General features: G+C 44.8%; 1 pseudogene; it reads right to left on the bottom strand.

Moving 5' to 3' along the window:
• Window positions 1-305: 305 nt before the first annotated feature.
• Window positions 306-10,750, bottom strand: LOC119542668 (annotated as a pseudogene).
• Between the last annotated feature and the right edge of the window lie 8,212 nt (window positions 10,751-18,962).

The raw sequence follows: 18,962 nt of genomic DNA, 5'->3' as shown, positions 1-18,962 counted from the left end.
ATTTGTTTCTTTGCACAGACATTTTGTCAAATATTAAAACTCTACTTTTTTATGGCACCTATTAGCATATAAGCCTTTTTTCCAAGAGATATTTATTTTTTCACTTGTAAAAAAATAATATTTCCACATAAAGAACTCTGTTATAGCCTAGAGGACTTCTGTCTTTCTTTTATATTAAGGATAATAAAGACTTTAAAGAAAAAAAAAAAAAGTGTATGTGAGCAGGCCGTCGGGGCTCCTGTCTGTCTCCTGTCTCTGTATCTGTCTCTATTGAAAGTCTCCCTCTTTACTCAAAAAAAGAAAGTTCATGTGCTGGCAGTGGTGAAGGCCAGCTCCCCACTGGGCCCCACGGCTTGGCCCAGGGGCTGCCAGAAGGTGGGGGTGAATTCCGATAGAGGAACTCGGGCCCTGGGGGAGCCCCGAGGTTGGAGTTGTTTAGCTCCTGAGGCTCAGGGCTGTGGGCTGGGTCCAGGGGGCCCGTGGGGGCCATCTGGCCTGAGATGCTAGCAGCAGGTTTCTCTGGAGTCACGAGGCTGCTGGGAATGTCAGACTGGTATGAGATGGGTGAGGGCCCCAGGGTGAACTCAGGGAGGGTTGGGGTACTGGGCGTGGTGGGTGAGACGAAGTCAGGGAAACTCCCTGGCCCCAAGAAGCCAGAACCTTGGCTGGGGGGCCAGGCTGGGGATGATGGTGGGGGCTGCGGCAGGGCAAAGGGGTAGACGGCCACCATCTTCATGACACTTGGCACCAGCACGTGGGCTGGGCTCACAGTGCTGCAGCGTTTCAGCACCTGCTCACCCCACTCCTCCTTCACCCACAAGTTGGGCTTCATCCACACTGGCTTCCAGCTGCATGCAGGGTTGATGGTGATCTCTTTGTAGTCCGAGTTCTGAATAGAAATAAGGATCCCCAGCATATACTGGTTTACCACCAGGCCCTCCAGCAACACTGTCCTGTAGCAGACGGGACACCTCCAGGTCCCCTGCTCACAGTTCAGCTGCAGGTAGGACTGTAGGTTGAAGCACTGTATATGGCAACAATCATGGTCACAGGGGGAGCTGAATCCTGCAGAAGATGATGGGCACTTCAGGGACATCTTGATGGCCATCTGCTCCACTTCATCCTCTCCTGTGGGCCCCGGGGTGCCTAGGATGGCGTCGCACCTGAAGTCCTGCTTTATTTGGTGATGTCATGCTTGGTGGGCAGAAACTACTTCTTGATGAGGCCTTGCAGCACCAAGTGCACAACAAGCAGCAGCAGGCAGTGACAGGGGATCTGGCTGGTGTTCTGGCCCGGCTGGCACCCGTGCTTCAAGTAGAGGGGCTTGTGGGAGGTCTTGCTATCGCCTAGCTCAATCGTGAGAGGGGTGGCGTTGACGCTGATCTGCACGGACGTGGGCCAGTTGGTGTTCATCTGCGGGTCCTCGTGGTAGTGGCACTTGAACTGCAGCTCGAGGTCAGGTCTCAGCATCAGGGTTCTGTAGACGGAGTCGCGGAGCTGGAAGACATGGTCACTCACTGCCAGGCTGTGCTGCAAGCGGAGGGTTCCAGGATCTCTCCGTGGCGCACGGAGGTCAGCCGCAGTTCGGAGCCCCGGCTGGCTTCTGAGAGCGATGGGTGCAGAGTCCGGTGGGTTTAGAGATCGGACAGGAAGGGAGACTTGACTTCTGACTTCTGGCCAGGTAGGGTACGCTGCTGCTGGGGGTCATGGTTAGCACGGGGTTCCCCTGCAGAGGGTAACCAGGCATGGAGTGGGGAGTGGGAGTGGGGAGTGGGAGAGGGGTGGAGGTGGAAGTGGGGTGGGGGGTGCTTCTGCTGGGCTGGCTGTCGTTGAAGTTCCCGCCACTGAAGCTGGTGTTCTGCCTGTTGAACTGGTCGGTCGACTCGTAGGGCAGTCCTGAGGGGCTGGGCTGGGCAGGTACCGGCCCATCCCCTCGTTCAGGGGCAGCTTTGCCCGGGGTAGGGGGGCGAGGGCACGGCCGGGGGCGGGAAAATCAGGGTGGGAAGTGGGGGTGCGCTGCCCGGGACTGGTAGTGTACTGGGCTGCGCTAGTTGCCTATTGGCCTCTTGCATATACTGCTGCCCCGGATGCACCTAGCTGGAGGAGGATCCCTTGAACCCCTGTCGGGGCCGCGGCTGCCCCAGGTACCCATGCTGGGAAGGCGCGGGCGGCCCACATACAGGGGCGTCAGGGCTGCTGCCCGGGTCAGGTTCATGCCCAAGGTGGGGGGAGTTGCCAGAAGGGCCCATCATCCCCGTACCCCCGCTGGTAGGATTCATGCCAGCGGGCCCCGTGCTGCAGGAATTGGCTGTTACACGACTGTGCAGCCCCAGCCCCATCGCTCCATACTGACCCAGCTCCTGGCTCTGCCGAGAGGTGTGTGAGAGGAGGCCCAGGCTCTCAAGGCCACTTAGGCCACCTGCATTCCCTGTGGTGAAGCCACACACCGCACACCACAATCCGCAGCCTCATACACCCAGCTGTTCCCAGCCCTCAACAAAGGCCTGCTGTCCCAGGAATTGTGACGAGTTGAGGGCGGGGCTGCCACCTGCCACACCCAGCATCGCGGAGTTGCCAGCAGGGTCCCTTCCAGGGGCCCATAGGGTTCCCCCAAACCTTACTTTGCATGTGTTGCTGATACCCCACACGGTAGTTACCACGGAGAGCGACCCTGCAGCCTGTTTGGCGCTTTGCTGCCAAGGCACAGACTCATAGGCGAAGGAACCATCACTGTGAGGCGTGGGGGGCAGGGCGGGTTTCATTGGGTTCAGGAGTTCATTGGCAGAGAAGCAGCCCCAGGCCAGGTTTGGCTCTGCTGATCTGGTCCCCTGGCTGCTCCGCGCGCCGCGCACGGCTGCTGGCCGCTCCCGGCTGCTGGCCGCTCCCGGAGACCCCGGGCTGCTCCTCTCCAGGCGGCGCGCCTGCCTGGGGCGCTCAGCGTTCCCACCGCCCCCGGGGCGCCGCTGCCTGAGCTATCTCCTCCACGCCCTGCCCATGCACTTTTGTTAGCAGGATCTTTCTAAAACAACAGTGACCACCACCGTTCCAGCTCTCTCCTGCCCCCTTATCTGAGTTAGATGCTGTCATAGGACCCTACACTTCCCTTTTTGTTAGCATTCATCACACTGAACTGTAATTGTCTTATTTATTCACCAGCATCACCTGCTCAACTCTTGAGCCTATGGGGGCTGGCCCATGCCTTTTTTGTGTACATTCGTACATATAGCAGTTAGCACTGGTGCTAGCAAGCAAACAATAAATGTGTGTGTTGAGTGAATGAACACTATTTTGCTACCTAAGAACTTGCAGTGATTCCCCATTGTTTATCAGGTCAGGCCCAGACTCTTCATTTCAGCTTTTACCTCCCTTGATTCTATACGTAAGCTTTCTGATCTCTTAGCCCTCATTCTGGTTCTAACATCTTTATGCTATGGGCTGCTTTCTCTGCCTGCTTATCTTTGGTAGCGTCTCTTCAAAGTTAGCTGCCATGGGTTTCTTCTCTCCTATAGAAACATGCCACTCCCCATTGAGAGATGGCTTCCTATTCCTCTGCCCCTTGAATCCGTGCTGGCTTGTGGCTGCTTTCATCAACAGAAGTATGGCAGAAGTGACTGTGCCAATTTTGGGCCTAGCCCTTCAAAGGACTGCCATTTAATAAGTGTAGGCAACTCTTTGGAGAGGTCATGTGGGGGAAGCTGAGGCACCCAGACCTGTGTGTGAAGAAGCCAGCTTGGGGGTACAGCCCAGTCAAGCCTTGAGAGAGCTCCAGTTCCAGCTGTCATCTGACTACAACTACACGAGAGATCCCAAGTCCAGCTGAGCTAAGTCAACCCACAGATCCGTAAGAAGTAGCAATAGTTGTTTTAAGCCACCAAGTTTTGGAGTGCTTTGTTACACAGCAATAGACGTCCTAAATACCATCCTTCGAGGTTCCAAACCTAGCTTTTCTGTGAAGTGCTGCCTTGCTAGTTCACAAGTCCCCCTTTCTCAAACTCCCATAGAACATATTGATACCACACATTTTATTTTCCAACTGAATAGTATACATATGTATTAGTATTATTTTTTTCCTTTTCCTATGTGTCAATCTGGACTCCATGACCAAACTACATGCTCTTTGAAGATACTGAACAGTGGAAACATGTCTCTTGCAATCCCTTCAAAAAGATCTAGTACTGGACAAAAATGTAATTAGAAAACTGTTGAACTGAATTAAAAGTAATTTTCATCATTTTAGCTTTCTGCAAGTTTTAGCTTTGACTCTTCTTCCTGATATCTTTTGGAGCATTCTTTCAAGTCATGGTTATGAAAAATGCACTAAATGGGAGGTATTACCCTCAAAATTGTAAGTCTGGTGGAATAAAGGGGAACTAAAGAGAAACCAAACTGTGTATGTTAAATGGGTAGCAAGTTGACAGAGCAATGAAGGAATGATGAGCTCCCAGACAGCTCTGCATGAACAGGGTGATGCTACTGAGTTGAGGTTTACCAAGCCCCAAGAGAGCCAATTCCACCTGAAGGGAAAGAGTGAGCCTGGGAGCAAAGCAGAAACAAACTGAGACTTTAGAGTGAGCTAGCCTGGGAGCTCTTGCACAGGTTGCTGATGCCTTCTCAGGTCACAGAACATGAGTATGAGTATGGGGCAGCCCCTGTCCTGGGCCAAGGCAGGAAAGTCCAGGCCTTGTTGCTTCATCTCCTAACTCTGGCTCTGATTAGTGGTGTGAGGCAGAATAATTCATTTTCTCTTTATAGGCCTCAGTTTTCTCATTTTGTAAAACGGGAAGGTTGAATTATTAGGGGTTTCCACTAAGATAAAGAGGTTTAGTCTGGAGGTGGGAATAGAGTTTAAGAAAGGAGCATGCTGTGTCTAATAGTGGGAGGCACTGGGGCCTGTGAGAGGCTGTCCCTCTGTAGGAGGTGTCTGCTCTGTAGTGCAGCCCCCAGCGTGCTGCCGAATAGCAAACATCATGTGCTCTGTATGTAGTTTTCAAGCCAGTGATTCCCTCACTCTGCAGTAAACAGATGAGTGAATTTTCTGAGTAACTAACTGTGTATGTTCCACTTCACAGTGCTCACTAGAAAGTAAGGAAAAGACAGTTCAAAAGAAATGAAACAAGCAAGAAAGGTGTATTAGTTATCTATTGCTGTGTAACCAATTACTCCAAAACTTAGTGGCTTAAAACAACAACAGTTATTACCTTCCAGTTTCCGTGGGACTGGAACGCAGGTGGATCTGGCTCTGGGTTGCTCACAGTGCTGCAGTAATCTCATTCACGTGGTTGTTGGCAAGATTCAGTTTCTCACGGGCTGTTGGACTGAGGCCTCAGCTCCTCCACCTGTTGGCTGGAAGCCTCCCTGGGTTCCCTGTCATGCGGGCCTCTCTAAAGAGCATCTCACAACATGGTAGATTGTTTTATCAGAGCAAGCAAGAGGGCAAAAGAGAGTGCCAGCAAGAAAGAGAAGGCTAGTAAGATGGAAGTCAAAGTCTTTTGGCACCTAATCATGGACGTGCTATCCCAACTTTTTACTTTATTCTATTCCTCAGAAGCAAGTCTCAAGGTCCAGCCCACATTCAAGGGAAAGATTTGCACAAGGGAGTGAGCACCAGGAGGTGGGGTCATGACAGAAGCTGTCTGCCACAAAAGGCATTCTATCTATGGGTCCATTTTCCTCTGGAGAATCCCCCAAGTCCTTGAGGTGAGGAAGCAAGGGTTATGTGGCAAGGAGGTGCTGAATCTCCCCTTATGTGTGGGCTCTGCCTGAGGTTCCAGTTTCTCAAGCCATTTATTTACTCTTTCATTAAGCAACCTTTATTAAACATGCATCTCCTTGTGCTAGGTATTGGGCCAGGAACTGGGGATAATAAACGTTTGACTCTCCCCTTGTAGGTTGGGGGAGGGTGGTGGTGGCAGCAATACTGACATACATATAAATGAGAGATATCCCAAATTATCTTTACAAACCTGCCCACTAAATGAAGTATTCCTCATTTTTAGCCTCACCTTGGCACATATGGATCAGGTGCCACTATCATAAACTTAAACTTTAGATACCCTTTTATTAGAAAGTGTTTGTATAGAGATCATTCAGTTAGGAGACTATTAAATACCTTATACATAATTATTCATGTTCACTATAGAACAGAAAATATACACAAATACACAGAAAATTAAAATCATTCATAACCCCACAATTCATAGATAATAAGAGATAACAGTTGTTATTTCAATGTATTTTCTTCCAAACTTTTTCAATGTCTGTTTTTTTTCTCCTCCTCTGTATCTGCTTTATGTTCTTAGTAGTATACTGTCAACATTTTAAGTCACTCATTTACTGGAGCTTCAACATCTTTTGGTGAGATGGAAATAATGTAAGATGTAGTCGTACTGTGCTGGGAGTAGGCCTGGATATCTGAAGCTGGGGTACAGCTCAGAAGCACCAGAGACCATTTTTTGGTTGCCCCTTTCTCTCTTGTCAATGTCCATGGCATCTTTCCCTTTCATTCTCTCCTTTCTATCAATCCAGTAGGTTCCTTCCTGCCTCTTTTCTCTCCTGTTCTCATTTTCCTCCTGTCCTTTATGCTTTGTTTCCATCCTTTCACCCCTTGACCAACTTCTCTTCATCCTTCATGACCCAGTGCAGTGGTCAACACATGTGGCAAGCCTTCCTTGAGCTTTACAGGCAGTGAAATAGTCTCTCCTCTGAATTTCAATAGCACCCACTTCATACCTCTCTTATGTACTTATCTTGTGTGAGTGTTACAGTTAGGTGTCTGCTTCCCTGATTAAATTAGAGGCTTGTTATTCATCTCCACATCTCCTGAGACTTACAGAAGGGCCTCAGTAATGTTTGCAAAATGAGTAAGTAAAAACCCAAAGCCTGCTAGAGTCACCCAGAACTGCTATTCACAGGCACAGCTTTGACCCACTGGCAAGCTACTGGGATTTACAGGCTCCTGACTTTGAGGCAAAAGTACTGTGATCCTTCAGGGAAGCCACTCCACAGGCTCAAGTCCAAACCACACAGAGAAATATTGAATAATATGCCACAAAAGGAAGAAGGTACTTCCAGGTAAAATAGGAAATGGGCAGTCTATATAGAATCCACAACTAACTGAATGTGTATTTTTTAAGACAAGACTAGTTCCATTACATCTTTATGGAGAATACTAGAGCTGCTACTGAAAAGAGGTGTTTTTTTTTTTTTCTTTAACTGAGGGCAGCAGCAAATTTTGCAGTCATAATTCTGATACTCAACAAGGAGCTGCTCAGAGGGAGGAGGAGGAGATTTGGAGGCTATAGAAGCAAGGAAGAAAGAGAAGCATCCAGTACGTGTTCTGGGAGGGAGGCACCCAGTGCAAATGAACTGAGCTGATTTTTGTGGTGATGACAGATGAGTTTCCTGCAGGGGCCGGAGGGCGGCCCAACAGGCAAAGGCAGAGGGGCAGAACCGGACCGTTGTGCCTGATGCAGGGAATGCTGCTGCTTAGCTGCCAGCCCCAGTGTCCTTAGAGAAAACCACCACCAGAATTCCAAGGCGGAGAATTGGAACTTAGTATTATACTTAGTATTCTGATTTTGTTGCTGTGCCACCTGTCGTATTAGTGGAGTAGGATTATTTTAAGCTAGAAACAATTATACTAGGATTTCAGAGTTTAGTTCTCATTTAGGGTTGTGGATTGCCCTATAATCATTCTGGCTAAAATTAGATGTGCTTAAGGTAACACACTTTTCTATTATTTTTCCATTAAAAGAAAATTTAGAGGAGACACCTGACTACTAATCTTCCTTTATCAGGGCATGAAATTTCTGACCCCTCATAAACATTTCATTTCACCAAGAGGTGAGATGCAGCTTGAACTCACATATCTAGGATCCTCAATAGGAATTACATGGAACCAGGCAGCTCATGTCATTTCAGTTTCCTCCTTCTCCTTTATGCTTTGTGTTCCACCCATGGCTTCCATCCTTGACCTTCTGTCATGACTTTCTGCCCTTCTCTCCTTGACCAACTCCTCTCATCCTCATGACCCAGTGCAGTGGTCGACACACGTGGAAACACTTCCCTGACCTTTCCAGACTCTGAAATGCTCTCCCCTGAATTTCCACAGCACTCCCTTATCCTGCTCTTATTGTACTTATCTCAGGGGAGCGTTACACATTTAAGGAGCTGGACACTGGACCTCTGGGGTGTCTGCACACGTCCTGGTGTGTGCCCCAAACAAGTTCTTGGCACCTGGTCTCCAAAACCATTTTTGTTGCTGTGGGAAGTAACCCTTACATTCTGCTCCACTTTGCTCTTGTAATAGGACTAAATGGGCCACCTTCAAGTCTACTCAAGCAGCATTTGATGAGACTAGTCAGCGATGACAAGCAGTCCTCATCCCCTGCTGAGCCAATTCCACCCAGCAGGATTGCACTTGCCCACTTTGATAGGTGGCAGGACAATTACTGATAGCCTTCTCGACCTGCTTCAAAGCTTTCTGTAACCTGGCAGTGAATGAAATGCACAGCCTTGCAACTCGGTGACATTTAAGGCAACTATTCATTGGTTCAGGCAGCAAAATAAATTGGCACTCAGCTGCTCCCAGTCTATTTTTCTGGTTAGAGCTATAAATAAAAGAAATGATTGTGCCATTACATGTGTGACAACCAACCTGCTCCCTCCTCCAAGCAATCACATTCTCTCCCCCTCTCTCTAGCTTTGTTCTGATCCCTCTGAGGAACAGTGCTAAAGATTATATTTGGAGGTTGCCTAGTACTATGTGTCTACATTTGAATCCTACACACACACATAAATATAATAAATGAATGAGTGTATATTTAAATTAAATATCCACCCCTACTGAATTTGTAATTGTTTCATATGAAAATATTTTCCACTAAATATTATAACTCTCCTAATATTCTTATTTAGTCCCTTTTATTCATGGGACTAAGTTGCATCACTCAGTGGTGATGTTTAAATGACAGTTATTACAGTAACAGTAATGACCTTGTGAAGTGTGGTTTATTGGTGTGCTTATCCAGTAATTTATATATTCCATAAATAGCATTTATGATGTCTAAAGGGAACTCAAAAGGCAAGACATTTTTTTCCACACAAGTGATTGTGAAATATAACATTTTCAAAAGCATGATCTAATACTTACTTGCCCCATAGTTCCCCTAAATTCCTTCCCTTCAAAGTGACATGTTGCTTTTTTATTTTCAAGACTTAAACATTAGGGGGAAAAAAAATCAAAACACCCTTTCCACCCTCTTTCCCACTCCTAAGGCACTGACGCCTGCTTTGTTCAAACGTGAAGGGAAAAAACAGGAATCAGTCAAACCAAATGATCTTCACCCTCTTTCAAACTAAATCTGCTTTAATCAGTATGCTAGCACATTCTGTCAAACTCCCCGATGTTTTCAAGCAATAAATTATTCCTTCAGTTACGGCAAAAGCTAAAGCTTTGGCAGCCCCAAACCAACTCTACACAGAGACCGTTGCCAAGTTGATTTCCCTCTCTCAGTCAAGAGACTGCTCCCCGGCTCCGCTCTAAATTAATAAGGCCAATCAGAAATGCACGAAGCCTGGCATGGCCAATCATTCTTCTGGAGGCTTTTGCCATCTCCTCTGCGGTCATATAAATCACGTTAAAGCTATTACACCAATGACCATAAATTCGGGGGCCTGGCGGCCCGGTCCCTCCCGAGGACATCGCAGACCAAGATTATTCCAGCGGCTGCGGCTGCTCTCCTCCCCCACGGGGGTCGGGGAGTGAGCCGAAGAGCGGCGCCGGCCTCTCCCCTCCCCACCTCCCCTCCGCCCGCACGCGCTGCTTCGGGGTTGGGGGAGGGGAGGTGGGAAGGCCCGGCCGGGAGTGATTTGTTTTTACCGAAAACCGGAGCTGGCCTCGCGCAGCCTCCCGGGCTAATTCCCGTTGCGGGTGCACTCAGCTGTGCACGCCGCGCTGCTCCGAGATTGCCTGGATCCCCCGGGTGCCGAGACTCCATCTGCGCACCTCCGCGGGACTATTTACAGGCGAGGTTAGGCCAGTGATTGCTGGGATGGAAAACTCATTTCTCAGCCTGGCTTTTAGTTACACTCTTATTAAAGCGCCTTTCACTCACGTTGGAATGGCAGCGAGTGGCTGCGGCGAGCGCCGGGCCCGGCGCCAGGCAGCAATATCCGCTGTCGGTGAGCGACGGGGGACGCCCGCGCCGGCGATATGGCGCGAAGGAGAGTAATAGACGGCGCGGGCGGGGACGGGGCGCGAGGGAAACCTTGGCACCCGGGCTCTTCTGAGGAGAAGGGACCTCTTTGTTTCGATCACATTGGAAAGTGTAATTGCTTTGCTGATGGTTATTTTCTTTCAGTGTTAGCTGGTTCAGCGCTGCTCCCCCGCCCCCTCCTTCTTGCTCGGCCACACTCTTTGTAAACGTTGAACATGAGAAGATGAGAGTGATGTGATTTAGCTTCCATCTAAAACCCCAGATGAAGAATCAATCGTACCCAATCCCTTTACCCGGTGATTCGTGTAGCCGGGAAAACCCTGCACGCCCGAGCCTTGCCCAGCCTGGCGTAGCCCCGAGAATCCAGCGGGGACGGACCCACCGGTAACTGCTGGGAGGGAAAGTTCCCGGCTGTTCTTCCTGTTGACGCCGCCTGCAACCCGAGCAGGCTAGCGTGCGTGCGTGCGTGAGAGCCTGCATGTCCTGAAAATCCTCTAGCAGCCTCGGCACATCTGGGTCTCCTAACCGCGCATATTCTATGACTGAGAGCAATATAACCCAGGTCAGCTGTTTGAAGACAGTGAACTGTGTTTTTGAAGGCTGACCAAGCCTTAGAATTCAAGAAATGGACGTGGGGCTGTCTCCTTTCCGACTCTGCAAAACTGTTTCATATCACTGAGGCGATTTGGTTTTTCCCTAGAAGGGATAAAGTTTCGAAATGGGGAGATTTGCTGTAGGGGACAAAGAGAATTTCACGATTCTTCCCACTGCTTTGGAAACTGAGATTTTTTTCTTGTTTCCTTACCTATCTCTCCTCTAGTTTCCTCATCCTCCACATATTCTTTTCTTCTGCATATGGTCCTCCTTGGTTCGACCTGTTCTATGTCCCTTCCTCAATCATCCTCCCATCTGGTGACATCTCTCTTTTCTCTTTCACACTTCTCTTTCTTCCCAGAAAAAAAATGGATTCCTCTCTGCCCTCTTAACCTCATTTCTCTCATTCCCTCAGAAAAGCTCCCTTTTCTTTCCCTGGTAGCTCAGGGGCATAGTCACTCTCTTGCTAGGTATAGGGGCCTCTGGGTTGGGGCGTCATGGGGAAGAGGACATTAGTGTATAAGGCTTGACTGCCCTACCAAGGTGCCCACCCCACAGTCCCCCAGGACTCCAGTCCATGAGAGGAACCAAGGAAGCCTGCCTGACACATCCCTGTGGCTCTCCCTCCTCTTCCATGACTTGGGAACATTTTCCCTCAGGGTGGCTTTGACCTGGCCCAACTTTTCTTTTTGCTATGTTCCACGTGATTTTGTTTTTTGAGACAAGAACCTACCACCCAGAGAAATTTCTCTGCTGATAGAACTTTATTTCTACCCCTCCATTTGAATTTTCAGTTTTGTCCTGTGCAGGGTTTCCAGAGAAAATACAAGACACCCATTTAAATTTGAATTTCAGATAAACAGCAAATAACTTTTTAGCATAAGCATGTCCCAAATGTTGCATAGGATTTACTTATATTAGAAATTTATTTGTTCAGATGTGTATGTCCTTAATATCTTTACACAGAGTTCTCACATTGGAATCTCCTGGACAACACTTTAAAAATACTGATGGCTGGTTCTCTCCCTAGGGGATTCTGATTTAGTTGGTTTGAAGTAGGGCCTCATGAACAGGATTTTTTTTTTTTTTTTAAAGCTCCCAGGTGATTTTACTGTGCAGCCAGATTATAGAACCGCTGCAGGAAGAGAGAAGTAGTAATTAATTAAGTGCTCATAGTTACTGCATTGTTGGATTTAGCCTCCCTTAAGCGTATATTCTTTTTTTTTCCTGCTTAAAAAATATCATTTTATCACTCTTCTCCTTGCTCAGCCCAGAGGCAAAGGTCAAGCAGATCATTGAAAAAATGCTCTGTTAGTGTGTGAATGGTCTTATTGCAGGTCAACTGAGCCCATAAAGAGAGACGTCAAGAGCTATAATATAGATATCACTGCAGTAAATGACTCTCCATCCTGAAATGATTTGCTTTTTACTTTTATTACAGGTCAGTGCTCAAGAAGGTAGGGTCTGTTTTAAGCACCCTTCTTGTTCAAGAGGAATTTGAACATAATTTTGATCACTTCTTCCAGACCCTGGATATCTGTCCTTCAACCATTAATTGATATGTCTGGAGACATACCTACTGTTCACTTGTTACTGAAAAACTCATAGAAAGTTCAGGTACTGTGGTTAATAACCCTGCAGTAATACATCACTTGTTCTGCTCAGCTAAAGGACTTATATTTGAGCCCAATGTTCAATTTTACCTTGAAGATAAGCTTTGCCACCATAAACTGTGATAGTAAGTACTAAGGAGATGCTGGCATAGAGCTCCAGCTGAGTAAGAGTCAAAACTAGAGTGAGTGGGAAATAAGAGGCCTGTTGCAGAAACACATTTTATAGAAAATGGTGTTTGTGGGTTTCTAGTTTGCTAATGCTGCCGTAATGCAAAACACCAGAGATGGATTGGCTTTTATAAAGGGGGTTTATTTGGTTACAAAATTACAGTCTTAAGGCCATAAAATTTCCAAGGTAACGCATCAACAATCAGATACCTTCACTGGAGGATGGCCAATGGTGTCCAGAAAACCTCTGTTAGCTGGGAAAGGCACATGGCTGGCATCTGCTCCAAGTGCTGGTTTCAAAATGGCTTTCTCCCAGGACATTCCTCTCTAGGCCGCAGGTCCTCTTCAAAATGTCACTCTCAGTTCTCTTGGGGTATCTGTCCTCTCTTAGCTTCTCTGGAGCATGAGACTGCTTTCAACAGCCATCTTCAAAATGTGTCTCATCTGCAGCTACTCTCTCAGCTTCTCTACATTCTTCAAAGTGTCCCTCTTGGCTACAGCAAGCTTGCTCCTTCTGTCTGAGCTTTTATAGGGCTCCAGCAAACCAATCAAGGCCCATGCTGAATGGGCGGGGCCACACCTCCATGGAAATTATCCAGAGTTATCACCTACAATTGGGTGGGTCACATCTCCATGTAAACATTCAATCAAAGAATTACAATCTAATCAACACTAATACATCTGCCCACACAAGATTGCATCAAAGATAATGGCGTTCTGGGGGACATAATACATCCAAACTGGCACAGGTCAACAGATAAATTCCTTGGTTAGTAGATATCTCAAAGCAAAGTTTAGGGAAGGACATGTGATGGAAAAGGCTTTGCTAAAAATGTTGTGCAAGGAGAACTTCCAGGGAAGATGGCAGAGTAGGGAATTCCAGGACTGAGTCCTCCCACCCAAACAACTATTAAACAGGCAGGAATTGTCTGAAACAACTATTTTGAAACTCCAGAGGCTAGAAGAACACTGTACAGGATCCAGGGAAGTGCAGGAAGATAAGGCTGATAAACTTCAGTGAAGAACTGTAAATTGCTCTCTTTGCAGGATGGCTACCAGCGTCTACCCCCGACTCTCGCATCAGGCCTCCATGGGGTCCAGTCTCTGGCTAGCTGCTGGGGACAGAGAGGAACATAAAGATCTTCTTCCCCAACAACAGGGTGGGCATGGCTGATCACTGATCATGGCTTTTGATTAGCAGGTTGGATCACTAGGTCCCAACTCTGGGGGCAGTTAGTGTTTCAGTCCACCCCAGACAAAAGCTGTGGTAGCCATTGTTTCAACTCTCCCTGGACAGGGGTAAGGTAAGGTGGTGGAGATTTAAAGACGCAGGGCTTCCTCAGGGCTGCAGGGCAAAGTTAATTGAAGGGCTGCATTTGCTGGGCAGGCCAGGAAACCTCAGCTCTGCAGAGCCATTGGAGAAGTTGTTGATGCCCCAACACACATACAGAGCCCCTTGGAAAAGGCTGAGAGACTTTTGGTTCAAGTTATTTAAGGAAATCTCTGTTCAATCATTGGCTGACTGCTAAACTAACCAAGCAAAGAATTCAGTGTTTGCACATGATAAAGAATACCGACTTTATACAATTAGTCCAGGAAAGTCACTAAACAAGCTGCCACCACCACCACCACCACCACCACAAGAAATAGCAACCACAACAAACCCCGGGAAAGGGGAATCTGATATCCAGGACTACCACATTATATTATTTCAAATGCCCAGTTTTCAATGAAAATACTAAAAGATAATGCAATGAAACAGAAAAGTATGGCTTATACACAGAAAAAGGCTGTCAATTTCTGTTGAAGTTCAGATGTTGAACTTAAAGATTTTAAATCAGCTATTATGAAAGTATTAAAAAACTAAAGGAAATCATGTCTAAAAAATTAAAGGAAACTATGAGAATGATGTCTCACCAAATATATAATATCGATAAAGAAACTGAAATTATAAAAAAGAAAAAAAAATCCTGGAGTTGAAAAGTACAATAATTGAAATGAAAAAATTCACCAGAGGGGCTCAACAGCATGTTTGAACTGGCAGAAGGAAAAATAAGACAGCTTGAAGATAAGTCAATTGAAATGATCTAGTCTGAGGAACAAAAAGAAAAAAAGAATGAAGAAAGATAAAGAGCCTCAGAAATCTGTGGGACACCAACAAGTGTACCAACATCTGTGTAATGAGAGTCCCAGTGGAGGAGAGAGAGAAAAGTGCAGAAAGAATATTTGAAGAAATAGTGGTGGTCAAAAATTCCCCAAATTAGATGTAAAACACTAGCCTACATATTTCAGAAAATCAATGACCTCCAAGTAGGATAAAGTCAAAGACATACAAACCTAGACACATCATAGCCAAACTCTCAAAAGCCAAACAAAGAGAGAATCTTGAAAGCAGTAAGAGAAAAGCGACTCATCATGTGCAAGTTATCCTCAAGAAGAGTAATGACTGATTTCTCATTAGAAAACATGGAGGCCAGAGGGCAGTGGGATAGCATAAAGTGCTGAAAGAAAACACCTGTCATCCAATAATTCTATTTTCAGGAAAACTGTCCTTTAAAAATAAGGAGAAACTGAGACATTCTCCAATAAACAACAGAGAGAATTTGTCCCTAGAAGACCTGCCTGCAAGAAATACTAAAGGGAGTCCTGCAGACTGAAATGAAAGGACATTAGACAGCATTTTGAATCCACATAAAGAAATAAAGAGCATCAGTAAAGGTAAATACATAGCTAAATATAAAAGATGGCACAAACAATTTTTGTTTGTACCTCTTTTCTTCTCTTTTCTGTGTTGATGGGCTTATAATGTATAAAGATGTAATTTATAGTGACAATAACAGCCCAAAGGATAGAGAAGGGAATGGAAGTACATATTGGAAGAAAAATTTTGTATACCATTGATATTATGTTGGTATTAATCCAAACTATAATCCAAACTATATTGTTTTAAATTAAAATGTTAACTATAATTCCCAGGGCAACCACTAAGAAAATAACTGAAAACATAAAATAAAAGAAACAAGGGAATTAAAGTGATATACTAGAAAATACCTTTTAAACACAAAAGAAGAGAGTAATGAGGATTAGAGGAACAAAAAAGACATAAGACACATAGGAAACAAATAGCAAATGGCAGATATAAATCCTACCTTATCAGTAATTATATTAGATGTAAATGCTTCAAGTAAAAGGCAGAGATTAGCCAAATAAAATTTAAAAACATGATCAACTATATGGTGTCTACAAGAGACATACTTTGGATTCAAAGACATAAATAGGTTGAGAGTAAAAGGATGGAAAACAATGTAATGTGCAAAAAGTAACCAAATGAGACCTGGTGTGGCTATACTAATATCAGACAACAATTGTTACTAGAGACAAAGATGGATATTTTATAATGATAAAAGTGTCAATCCATCAGGGAAACATAAAAATTATAAACATATATGCTGTAAAAACAGAGCCCCAAAACACATGAAGCAAAAATTGACAGAATTGAAGGGAGAAATAAACAATTCAGCAATAACAGTTGGAGACTTCAATACCCCACTTTCAGTAATGAATAGAAAAACCTAGACAGAACAACAAGGAAATATAATACTTGAAGAACACTATAAACCAACTAGACATCAATAGAACACTCCATCCAACAACAGCAGAATATACATATTTCCTAAGTGGACAAGGAACATTCTGCAGGATAGACCATATTTTAGGTCATAATACAAAACTCAATAGATTTAAAAGGATTGAAATTGTACAAAGTATGCTTGCTGACTATAACAGAATGAAGTTATTTTCTCACCTGTAAAAAGGGGATAATACCTACCTGAGAGAGAGATAAAAGAATTCATATTTCATATACCTAGCACAGGGCCTAATTAATAGTAAGGGCCTATTAAATAGTAAAAAATGTACTATACATATGTTTTCCTTTGCCTCATGGCTGGAGTGTGGCATATAATGGGTTAACTTTCTCCTTGCAAATGTCATTTTAAAATTTTTAACTGTTTTAACTTGATAGCAGATTATATAATTGACAGTGTCTTAGGTTTGAGGAAATAAAATATCACAACCCTGATGCATCCGACCACCATTGTGGCTAAAAGCTTGAATGTAGGACTGTCTTAGCAATGAAGAACTGTCAAATTTACAAATTGCCCTCTGTTTATAATTCAGTGTGGCAAGATAAATGATTATTGATCTACCCGATTTTTCCTTAATAGGCCATTAGTGTTCATTGACATATTTTGCTTTCTTTGTTCATTTCTACGAGAGAGAAAGCTCAGTTCACACGTCCACATTTTCTTGACATAATTCTTCTGATCAGGGTATAAAGTTGGACTTTGTACTGACCCAGAATGGTTCCTAGTTCAGATTGCCCATGGCTGCTTTTGTGCAACAATAAGAGAGTTGAAGAGTTGTGACAGAAACTAAATGGCCCACAAAGCCTAAAATATTTACTATCTGGCCTGTTTCAGAAAAAATTTGCTGGCCCCTAACTTAATTAAGTAATCCTTGGGTGGGCCTGTTAGATGATATTCCCAGAGAGACATTAGAGATATGCTTCATCTCCAAGTTTGGATAACTTTCTTCAACATGGCCTGTCTTGTTTCAGCTACATGCTCATCCACTCCCCTATTACCAGACACATTATAACACATCATTTATAAGTATTTCAGTGTACTTGTCAGGTATTTTAAAGCATATAATACTAGTAATGATAGCACTTACCTTTTTAGTAAGTATGAGAACAAGCTATACTGTTAATTTTCCTTTAAATTCCACTGTACAATGGGTAGATTAACAAAATGTCACCTGCCTTGTATTTAAGGCTTTCAGGAATGGAAAATTTCATTTTTTTTTTTTTTCACCTAGGACAAGGAGAATAGAGGTTTCATAATTCTCCAAAATTTTCCCCAACTTTCTTTTCTTCTCACTGACCAAACTCAACAGGGAGATGATGTCTAACTCAGAACTGCTGAGACCACTATTTGCGGGTTCGGGATTTCCTTAGTTTAAATCAGAGATGTCTGGTTACTAACCACACTTCTTCCAGCAAAGTGTTTAGAGTGTGAGATGACTTGGTTTGGGAAATTTTGCTGCTGCAACTTCACTTGCTTCCCACTTTCATGTCAAAACCACTACCTGCCTCCACCTTTCCCTGACCACCCTCCCCGTGTCTTGGATGTTACTTTGAGTGATGTCACCTACTTTTACTTTACAATGACTGGTATGACAAATGTTAAATTTTAAAAAGAGGGGAAAAAGAAAACTTGTCTGCTCGTTTCAGAGGAATGTTGTCCTTCAGGACTTCATTTGGACCTTCTAGAACACTGACCATGATCAGACCCAGTCCCTGGCAGACAATCAGGGTGCACCCCACCCCCGTCTCATGCTCAGTCACTTGCTGAATCTCTTGTGGCAGCCTAAGTGGAATCAATAAAGCAAAGGAGGTTAGCTGACTGGAAAAATCTCATCAGAGGTGAAAGACAAAAGACTGAAAATGTAGAGATGTTCTGAGGGCAGCAATCTTTTTGGGGCTCTAATGACAGAAAAAGCAATTACAAAGGCAGATAATTGCTAGGATAGATAACTGACTCTTCGGCCTGTCATTTAGTTAAATGAAAAAACTGGGATGGCAACAAGGTTGAAGTATTTTTTGTACAGGGATTTTTAAATGAGAATTAATATATATATGTTTAACATAAACATACACTCACACATACACAAGTCATTGTTTTCCCTTAGATATAACCTCACACTCTCCATCAACACAGTCTTAGGAGCTGAAGACCCGTTTGACATTCCCAAGGGTCACAAATGGTATAACATGGGGTGTTCTAATCATAAGCGAGGGGGTAAAGACCTTGTTTTCTCCTTCTAAGCTCATAGACCCAATATAGTCATCATTTTTCTGGCTTACTGATGATCATTATAAAGTACATGAAGAAGCAAATGCAGAGATGGGGAGAATTCTTACTGAGATCCCAGTGTGGCCATCAATTAGGGTCTCTGCATTGTTGCGATACATTGGTTTCCCCCATCTCAATCACCCTACCAGGTTGCAAATGGAGGATTATTTCTAAAATTACAAGTATAACTTCTCAATGCTATCTTCTTCTTTTTAAATTTATATTCTTAACTACTTTCCCCCAAATCATCCAGAGCTGAGTGTTCTATACCTGGTTTCAGTTATCTATTCTTGTATAAGAAACCTTCCAAAACTTGGTGGCTTAAAACAAAAACCATTTTATTTGCTCATGGTTCTGTGGGTCAGGAATTTGGGCAGAGTTCAGTTGGACTCAGAGAAGAGCTCAGGGTTCCTCTCTGCTCCGTGATGTCTGTGGCCTCAGCTGGAATGGTCTGA

Source organism: Choloepus didactylus, chromosome 8, assembly GCF_015220235.1.
Source record: "Choloepus didactylus isolate mChoDid1 chromosome 8, mChoDid1.pri, whole genome shotgun sequence".
NCBI lineage: Eukaryota > Metazoa > Chordata > Mammalia > Pilosa > Megalonychidae > Choloepus > Choloepus didactylus.
The sequence above is the reverse complement of the archived record's forward strand: the minus strand, read 5'-3'. Positions and strand labels throughout refer to the sequence as shown.